Source organism: Scyliorhinus torazame, chromosome 17 (assembly GCF_047496885.1).
Source record: "Scyliorhinus torazame isolate Kashiwa2021f chromosome 17, sScyTor2.1, whole genome shotgun sequence".
In the NCBI taxonomy this organism is placed as follows: Eukaryota; Metazoa; Chordata; class Chondrichthyes; order Carcharhiniformes; family Scyliorhinidae; genus Scyliorhinus; species Scyliorhinus torazame.
In genome coordinates, this window is record NC_092723.1 from 1127291 (window position 1) to 1137369 (window position 10079).

A 10079-nucleotide genomic window follows, 5' to 3' on the forward strand; every position below is an offset into this window, starting at 1 on the left:
GCATTCTCCATGGCAATGCCTCTGCCAATCAGAATCCACTTGTCAACTAATCATCACTCTCTTCTCATGCAGTAGAAATTATTGCTCCCATAACATTTTGGATTCTAACAAATTGTCCTGAAGAGTGCAAGAAGCAAAGATTCAACAAGATGTGTCCTTTTTCAGCAATATTCAAGTTCAGTTCCAGCAAACAACTAGTTAGATATTGAGATAGGTTAAAGAACACGTACCTGTGTAGAAGTCCCAGAACAAATTCTTGAAGAGAGGGGGGAAAAAAATGATCATTAAAATCCATGTAATTTCATGTCACAATCCAGTTGATCTGAATTAAACCCAGTCTCAGGCCAATCAGGGTTTAATTGTTGCAGGGTTCAGAATTGCCAGGACTGTTAAGATTGTCTGTGGCAAAGTGAAATCTCTGCACAAAAACTTTAAATATTAAGTGTGTTATTCAAGCAACCACAGAGGCCAGGCTTCACACTCCAAACAGCAATAAGACAAACAACTACATTCAGTTTCCATTCTTTACTGCAGTCAACTTCTTAAAATGTAACTTTGTTTGAAAATGTTTCTTGTATAAAGTTTAAATTCAATCCCATACCAATTATTTTTTTGGTCAAAGGCAAGTACACTTAGTAAGGATTTGATAAGTATTTATTTTATATCAATTCATTAATTAGTGCGAGAAATGACAGTCAGCAGGGTAACGTGCTTCATCTGTGAGTTGTGGGAGGTCCATGAAGCTTCCAGCATTCTGGACAACTGCATCTGCAGGATGTGTACATAATTGCAGCTCCTCACAGATTGCATGGATCGGTTGAAGCAGTAGGTGGTTGCATCACAGATAGGAGTTTTAGAGACAGGGTCACACTCTAGGTACAGGCAGACAGATGGGTGACCGCTAGAAAGGGCAGGCAGTCAGTGCAGGAATCCCCTGTGGCTGTCCCCCTCTCTAACAAGTATACCGTTTTGGATACGGTTGAGGGGGATAGCCTATCAGGGGAAAACAATAACAGCCAGAACAGTGGCACCGCAACTCAGCAGGGAAGGGCAAAGTGCAGGAAGCGCTAGTTATCGGGGATTCTGTAGTAAGGGGCACAGATAGACACTTCTGTGGATGTGAAAGAGACTCCAGAATGGTATGTTGTCTCCCTGGTGCCAGGGTCAAAGATGTCTCTGAATGGGCATGGAGGCTTTCTAAGGGGGGCGGTGAACAGCCAGAGGTCGTAGTACACATAGGTAGTAACGAGATAGGCAGGAAGAGTGATGAGGTCCTGCAGGGGGGCTTCAGGGAGTTAGGTCGTAAATTTTAAAAGCAGGGCCTCAAGGGTTGTAATCTCGGGATTATTCCCTGTGCCACGTGCCAGTGAGGCTAGAAATAGGAGGATAGTGCAGCTAAACATGTGGCTAAAAAGCTGGTGTAGGACTTGGATCATCTGGATCATTGGGATCTCGTCCGAGGCAGGTGGGATCTGTACAAGAAGGATGGGATGCATCTAAACTGGAGGGGCACCGATATCCTGGCTGGGGGGTTTACTAGTGTCATTCAGGAGAGTTTAAACTTGTGTGGCAGAGAGTGGGATTCAAAGGAATAGGTCAGCAGGAGAAATAACTGCGGGGGAACAAGAGAGTAGGGTCAGTAAGACTGAGAGGAAGAGCAGGCAGGGAGATGATGCTGAACACATTAACGATCTGGAAGAAGGAACTGAAGACACTGTTGCTAAGTTTGCAGATGATACAAAGATCTGTAGAGGGGCAGGTAGTATTGAGGAAGCAGAGGGGGCTGCAGTAGGACTTGGACAGGCTAGGAGAGTGGGCAAAGAAGTGGCAGATAGAATACAATGTGGAAAAGTGTGAGGTTATGCACTTTGGAAGGAGGAATGGAGGCATAGACTATTTTCTAAATGGGAAGATGCTTAGGAAATCAGAAGCACAAAGGGACTTGGGAGTCCTTGTTCACGATTCTCTTAAGGTTAACGTGCAGGTTCAGTCGGCAGTTAGGAAGGCAAATGCAATGTTAGCATTCATGCCGAGAGGGCTGGAATACAAGATCAGGAGCTAAATAAGGCTCCAATTGGAGTATTATGAGCAGTTTGGGGCCCCGTATCTAAGGAAGGATGTTCTGGCCTTGGAAGGGTCCAGAGGAGGTTCACAAGAATGATCCCTGGAATGAAGAACTTGTCGTATGAGGAACGGTTGAGGAATCTGAGTCTGTACTTGTTGGAGTTTAGAAGGATGAGGGTGGATCTCATTGAAACTTACAGGATACTGCATGGCCTGGATAGAGTGGACGTGGAGAGAATGTTTTCACTTGTAGGAAAAATTTAGCCTGAGATCATTAATGTGTTCAGCATCATCTCTCTGCCTGTGTTTTGTTGTGTTTCTTGTGGTATTTTGTGTTTTCTTTGTAAAGGGAATTCTCTCTCTCTCTGTCTCTCTCTCTCTGTCTGTCTCTCTCTCTCTGTCTCTCTCTCTCTCTCTGTCTCTCTCTCTCTCTCTGTCTCTCTCGCTCTCTCTCTGTCTCTCTCTGTCTCTCTCTCTCTCTGTCTCTCTCTCTCTGTCTCTCTTTCTCTCTCTCTCTCTCTGTCTCACACTGTGCCCCGTATTGGTGTATCCTTTTCTGATGGTCTGCACTGCCCATTTGGGCACCTTTCCACCAATGTGGGACTAGGGCAGGGCGACGGTGTGTCCTTTTCCAGTGGGTATGTGCTGCCTTTCCGCTGATGTGAGGGTACCGTTGGGGCCTCCAGGTAGGGGTGGGGGGTGGGGGGCAGGGTTGGTGAGTATGTGCTGGCTTGAGAGCAGGTGATTATGTTATTCTCTAAGTCTGAATAAAGATTGTAGACTTCCAGTTAACACAATACACTATTCAATGGGTTTGTTCTGTTTCCAGAGCTTAACCAGATGTAATACAGTCAAGAGGTATGACCAGTGAAGCTAAGGTAAGCTGCCTATGCTGAGCTGTCTCTGTCTGCTGCTGCTCACTAGCCCTGTGCTTCAGAAAGAGGCAGATCCTACCTTGGGCTCGACCCTTTACACCCGTCTCTGATGCCCTCTAGTGATGCTGTGGCTGTTACATCTGTGCTGCAGTCCCTGGTGTATGTGCAGATGTATGTACAGATGTACAGATCACTACAGTGATTTTATTTGTTTTTGGTGTCTTGTAAATGTTTTTTGCATAATACTGAATTTTGTGACTGTTTTTAGTATGTTGCTGATTCTTTTGTGTTCTTGAGTTATCAATAAACGTAAAACATCTGTCTAGGAGGGGAAGCGGGGGTGCTGTACCAGCTCTGTCCCACAGGGGTAACCTCATTATTCAGCTCTGTCCCACAGGGGTAACCTCATTATTCTGAGCAGCTGAAACCCTCTCAGTCATGTGATCAGAGAAAGAAAGAAAATGAGAAAGAAACAGTGAAAATGATAAAAGACTAAAATGAGTCTTAAAGCTTCGGACTTACTGTTTGAACATCATCTTCAAAAATCTCTCGGACCTCTTCTTTGGAACAAGTTTCTTCCAAGCACTCTCTTTCCAGATTGCCAGCTTTAAATTCCTCTGCGAAATGGTTAGCTCTGCGGAATCGAGACAGGAACCTTACAGCCTCCGGTTTCTGTAAAAATACTCAAGATGCATCCATATTATTATTAATCACTTGCCTGGGTACATATATTGTAAGATGGTAATACTATTAACTGTCAATCGTTCTGTGGTATCCTGACGTTTTGGAAGGCCCTATATAAATGTAAATTCTTACTTTGCTTCAAAGTAAGTCAGCACTGTGGCTTCACAGCGCCAGGGACCCAGGTTCAATTCCGGCCTCAGGTGACTGTCTGTGCGGAGTCTGCACATCCTCCCCATGTGTGCGTGGGTTTCCTCCGGGTGCTCCGGTTTCCTCCCATAGTCCAAAGATGTGCAGGTTAGGTGGATTGGACATGCTAAATTACCCCTTAGTGTCCAAAAAGATTAGGTGGAGTTACTGGGTTATGGGGTTAGGGTGGAGTCGTGGGCTTAAGTAGGGTGCCCTTTCCAAGGGCCAGTGTAGACTTGATGGGCCGAATGGCCTCCTTCTGCACTGTAAATTCTATGATTCTATGATTCAATGTCAAAGATCAGGGGCTGGATTCCCCGATTTTCAGGCTATGTCCTGACATCGGCTTGGGAACGGGGATGCTTTACGACTGAAAAATCGTAACAAACGGCCACCGGTCCTCCGTTTGGTGTGGGGCTAGCAGGAAGGCAGCGTGGAAGCCCTGGCTCTCGCTGCCGATACGGCCAGAGAATTGCCGGGTCCGTGGCCGCGCATCATGGTGCCGGCCAGGCACGGACCCGGCCTGCGGAATCGTGCCCCCCTGCCCGCAGATCGGCTCTCTCCCGACTGTGGTGGCGCTGGACTGAGTCCGCAGCCGCCACACTGCGTTCCCGACAAAAAATATTATGAGAGTCCCACGCCGTTGGGAACTCGTACTGTTGGGGGCGGAGCATCAGGGGGAGGGCCTCAGGTAACTTCCTGAGGCCGTTCATACAGCATGCAGCGTACTTTGTGAGTACACGTTTTGGAGGGGGTGGCGCATCGCAAAAGCGGCGCCCCCCCCCCCAATTCCGTTGCAAACGGGGAGTCACTGACACTGGATTTTAAATTTCACTGGGTTTGATGATCCTGGATGTAGGGCTGGCATTGTAAACCTATCAAAATATCAAGGGAAGAATTGTTTAAAATCCCTTTCAAAAGTTACTTTGGTGCAGGAGTACTTTGGCCCCTTACGTTTCAATCAATAAAATGACTAAACCGCTTGTTATTTATTTTCTGTTTTGGTTAGCTGCAGAGATAGTTTCAAATAAAAAAAGACACAAGTAACCAGCTTCCTCACAATCCTTTCAATTAAAACCACTTTCATTATAATCTGTTCAGTTATAACACACACTTATAAAGCTCCTGAAACGGTTGTGACCTTTTATTTGATCTTACGCCGTGTGTTAATTTTTGCCGTGTGCAGGGAATTTTCACTTTTATACCTCTCTTTTTAACAGAATGAAAGTTTGATTCCTACAGATGTGCTGGTATCAGTTTGGTGCCTGATAGGCAGAATGTTCCAGCCCTGATTTTGACCCATGTGAGTTCCTCGTTGGTGGGGAGCTGGGAAAGATAAAAACCTGCAGCAGCAAAAATCAGGTTGAAGCAAGTTTAACTCATTAACCCGTTGCCAAGTTTAACTCATTTACACGTTGCAAATTCACTTCCCACTGGTTTACATAAAAAAGCAAGTGGCTGATGGTTGTTCATTCACACTCAAGTAAATGTGACAAGGACGATTCAGGGAGCATCTGCCAGGAGGGAAACAGGAGGCAGCCTGGAGCTGCAATGGCCTCAATTTTCCTTGCGCTCAGGGGAACATTTGACTCCTTCAACATCATAGGGAAAATTAAAGAATTTATCTTAAATTGTCTCACCTGGTCTAGGATCCCCTTCTCCCTTTACTTTACCTGGCAAAAAAGCCACAGCATTTTCACACACAGGCCTGTGGTAAATTAACAGTTATAACTGGTTGACTTCATTACTCCCCATTTTTTGAGGACATTACCAGTGCGGTAGATAATGGGGAGCCAATGGATGTGGTATATCTGGATTTCTAGAAAGCCTTTGACAAAGTGCCACACAAAAGGTTGTTGCATAAGATAAAGATGCATGGCATTAAGGGTAAAGTAGTAGCATGGATAGAGGATTGGTTAATTAATAGAAAGCAAAGAGTGGGGATTAATGGGTGTTTCTCTGGTTGGCAATCAGTAGCTAGTGGTGTCCCTCAGGGATCAGTGTTGGGCCCACAACTGTTCACAATTTACATAGATGATTTGGAGTTGGGGACCAAGGGCAATGTGTCCAAGTTTGCAGACGACACTAAGATAAGTGGTAAAGCAAAAAGTGCAGAGGATACTGGAAGTCTGCAGAGGGATTTGGATAGGCTAAGTGAATGGGCTAGGGTCTGGCAGATGGAATACAATGTTGATAAATGTGAGGTTATCCATTTTGGTAGGAATAACAGCAAAAGGGATTATTATTTAAATGATAAAATATTAAAACATGCTGCTGTGCGGAGAGACCTGGGTGTGCTAGTGCATGAGTCGCAAAAAGTTGGTTTACAGGTGCAACAGGTGATTAAGAAGGTAAATGGAATTTTGTCCTTCATTGCTAGAGGGATGGAGTTTAAGACTAGCGAGGTTCTGCTGCAATTGTATAAGGTGTTAGTGAGGCCACAGCTGGAGTATTGTGTTCAGTTTTGGTCTCCTTACTTGAGAAAGGACATACTGGCACTGGAGGGTGTGCAGAGGAGATTCACTAGGTTAATCCCAGAGCTGAAGGGGTTGGAATACAAGGAGAGGTTGAGTAGGATGGGACTATACTCGTTGGAATTTAGAAGGATGAGGGGGGATCTTATAGAAACATATAAGATTATGAAGGGACTAGATAGGATAGATGCGGGCAGGTTGTTTCCACTGGCGGGTGAAAACAGAACTAGGGGGCATAGCCTCAAAATAAGGGGAAGTAGATTTAGGACTGAGTTTAGGAGGAACTTCTTCACCCAAAGGGTTGTGAATCTATGGAATTCCTTGCCCAGTGAAGCAGTAGAGGCTCCTTCATTAAATGTTTTTAAGATAAAGATAGATAGTTTTTTGAAGAATAAAGGGATTAAGGGTTATGGTGTTCGGGCCGGAAAGTGGAGCTGAGTCCACAAAAGATCAGCCACGATCTCATTGAATGGCGGAGCAGGCTCGAGGGGCCAGATGGCCTACTCCTGCTCCTAGTTCTTATTTATTCTCCATATCAGGGGTTACGGGGAAAATGCAGGAGAATGGGGCTGATAAACATATCAGCCATGATCGAATGGCGGAGCAGACTCGATGGGCCAAATGGCCTAATTCTGCTCCTATATCTTATATGTCAATGAGGACACTGACTGCTTTGCATGGCTGTCTCAGCTGCCCTTCGATAGGCAGAATCAGGGGCAATTCTGGGATGGGGAAGTAATCAGGAGCATTTCAAACACAAATGCAGTTTCCACTGAGAAGGTTGGGCTAAAATTGACATTCTTCTCACCGAAATGCCTTTTTCCAATTGTTTAATTACCCTGGTGGAAATCATTCCAAATACCATCACTCGAATATCACACAAAGGCAGCAAAGGCTAGATGACAATTTTGGAATCATTGACAAAAGAATTGGTTTGAAGGAACAAAATTGTTATCTTGTTCCGTGACCCAGCTCTGCCTCAGGGGGAGTGATGCAAAGTTCATGACAGAGATTGTAAAGCTGACAGTTGCTAATTGGCAATGGTTAACGGACGCTGGGTACAGACATCAACGTGGCAGAGAAAGAATCAGATCACCAATCTATCCTCAACCAGGGACTGACTCCATACCACACGTGGGAGTAACGGAGGGAGCGAGGGACAACACAGCGGGAGACAGATTGCCTGAAGAAATGTTATGAAAGTGTTGATACTTACAGTCATTTGCCTGACACTCAAAGAGAAGCAATGATATCATCCCACAGCTCAAAATGATTGCCATGTTCAAATTTATCATCGCAAGACAATCAAGATGCAGTATCGTCAACGATAATTCTTCCTCACTCAAACTGATGTTCCACTGTTTCTAGTTAGTGGGTGGTTTGGAGTTGAAATGCTTTAGTTAATAAATAACCGATTATTTTGAAAGGTTATCACAAGGTTTCATAGATCAGTATCATTGATTACAGCAAAGAATATATCTTGCGTAGATGTGCATTGTAACTACACCACACAGGGTGGGAACTTACTTGCCCTTGGTAGGCAGATTGGGAGGCATGGGGAGGCTGGGGGGGGGGGGGGGGGTGGGGGGGGGAGGTGGGGGGGGCAGGAGGAGGCGGGGAGCCGGTAAAATATTAGGAAGCCACCTGGAATCAAGGGCAGCACAGTAGCACAATTGCTTCACAGCTCCAGGGTCCCAGGTTCGATTCCCCAGCTGGGTCACTGTCTGAGCGGAGTCTGCACGTTCTCCCCGTGTCTGCGTGGGTTTCCTCCGGGTGCTCCGGTTTCCTCCCACAGTCCAAAGATGTGCAGGTTAGGTGGATTGGCCATGATAAATTGCCCTTAGTGTCCAAAATTGCCCTTAGTGTTGGGTGGGGTTACTGGGTATGGGGATAAGGTGGAAGTGTGGGCTTGGGTAGGGTGCTCTTTCCAAGTGCCGGTGAAGACTCGATGGGCCGAATGGCCTCCTTCTGCTCTGTAAATTCTATGATATTGGCACTGGAGGGAGTGCAGAGGAGATTCACTAGGTTGATCCCAGAGTTGAGGGGATTAGATTATGATGAGAGGTTGAGTAGACTGGGACTGTACTCATTGGAGTTTAGAAGGATGCGGGGGGGATCTTATTGAGGCATATAAAATTGTGAAGGGAATAGATAGGATAGATGCGGACAGGTTGTTTCCACTGGTCGGGGAAAGCAGAACTAGGGGGCATAGCCTCAAAATAAGGGGAGGTAGATTTAGGACGGAGTGTAGGAGGAACTTCTTCACCCAAAGGGTTGTGAATCTCTGGAATTCCTTGCCCAGTGAAGCAGTTGAGGCTCCTTCTTTAAACATTTTTAAGAAAAAGATAGATGCCTTTCTAAAGAATAAAGGGATTCGGGGATATGGTGTACGGGCCGGAGAGTGGAGCTGAGTCCACAAAGATCAGCCATGATCTCATTAAATGGCGGAGCAGGCTCGAGGGGCCAGATGGCCGACTCCTGCTCCTAGTTCTTATGTTCTTATGTCCAGGTGGCTTTGGCACATGGCTGCCTGTGAGAGGACAGCCCTGTCCTGGGCCTCGGCCACCGCCTGAACAGAATGCCCCAGGCCTTGGACATTGTAATGTTCTTGTCGGATGGCCTGACTTATATTCCAAGAACACCTGTAGCTAAATTTATAAACAATTTATTAACATTAACTGTGGGTCAACTATATACAAAACAACAGATGAATAACAGTATGAACATGCACAAGCAACCTCTCTCCCAGCTCCCTAGTCAGTCTGAGGTCACCTGACTCTAACATTCACTTATATACTAGTGAGACTCCTAGTGGTCAGTCGGGGAATTGGCACAACATTGATATCGCTACATCCCCTTTCCTTTGAAGGAATAAATTCATTATCATCAGTATATTTACATGTGACATCATTAGTCTGTGAATCCTAAATTTACTGCAGTAGGAAACAGATTAAATTCTTGTTTAAACACACGCCAGTTGCTGTCCACATTACATGAAATCTGAGACTCATTGGTGGCTTCAACGACTCCATGCTGTTAATTCCTGCAGTCTTCAAAATCTTCAAATCTCTGTGGACCTCGTGGCAGGCTGATAGTTTGATTTTCAGTGTTTAATACCATCCGGCCCTGGTACCGTGTAATGTTCTTGGATGGCCTGATTTATATTTCAAGAACAGTAGTAGTTAAAGCTATGAATAATTTATTACATTAATTATAAGTCATATATATACAGATGAATAACAGCATGACCATGCACAAGCAACCTCTCGCTTCCAGCTCTCCAGTCAGTCTCAGGTCACCTGACTCTACTAGGAATCCCATTAAGTGAATAGTAGTCAGTCAGTGACTTCCAACACAACCATGATATCTTTTACCACAAAGATGTTGATCCATAGCCAAAACCCTCATCCCCAAGGCCTCCACATCAGACGCCGCTCGTGTGGTGTTGGCCTGGGTGGCACACACGGCTGGCACCATCTCCAGCTGCTGCACGCGGTTGGACTCCTCCAACAGCAACTTCAGGTGCTGGATGCTCGCCGACAACCCCTCATGCAGTCCTTGGCTGTGCGATTGCATCATCACAATCGTTCACTCCAGAAGCCTGAAACCCATCTGGACGGTAGCTAATCCCTGGGGTCGGGCCACCCTCTGATTATCCGCCCCCTCGGGAGTTCCTACCTCCTTCTGCTGTACCAGAGCAGCTGTGTGGGGTGCACCAGATAGCGTCCCAGCAGCCTCTTCATCAACATGCCCAACCGAGGTGAGTGTCTCTGGGATGGTGGAGGGTGTTGGAGAA

The 10079-nt window shown here is 45.9% G+C and overlaps 1 long non-coding RNA gene across 1 annotated transcript; it reads right to left on the bottom strand.

Moving 5' to 3' along the window:
- Positions 1-224: 224 nt before the first annotated feature.
- On the bottom strand, positions 225-7677 carry LOC140393497 (uncharacterized). The gene is made up of 3 exons (XR_011935625.1): positions 7500-7677; positions 3462-3622; positions 225-255 (listed from the first exon to the last, which is right to left on the bottom strand). It is a non-coding gene; the product is annotated as an uncharacterized lncRNA (long non-coding RNA).
- Positions 7678-10079: the final 2402 nt, after the last annotated feature.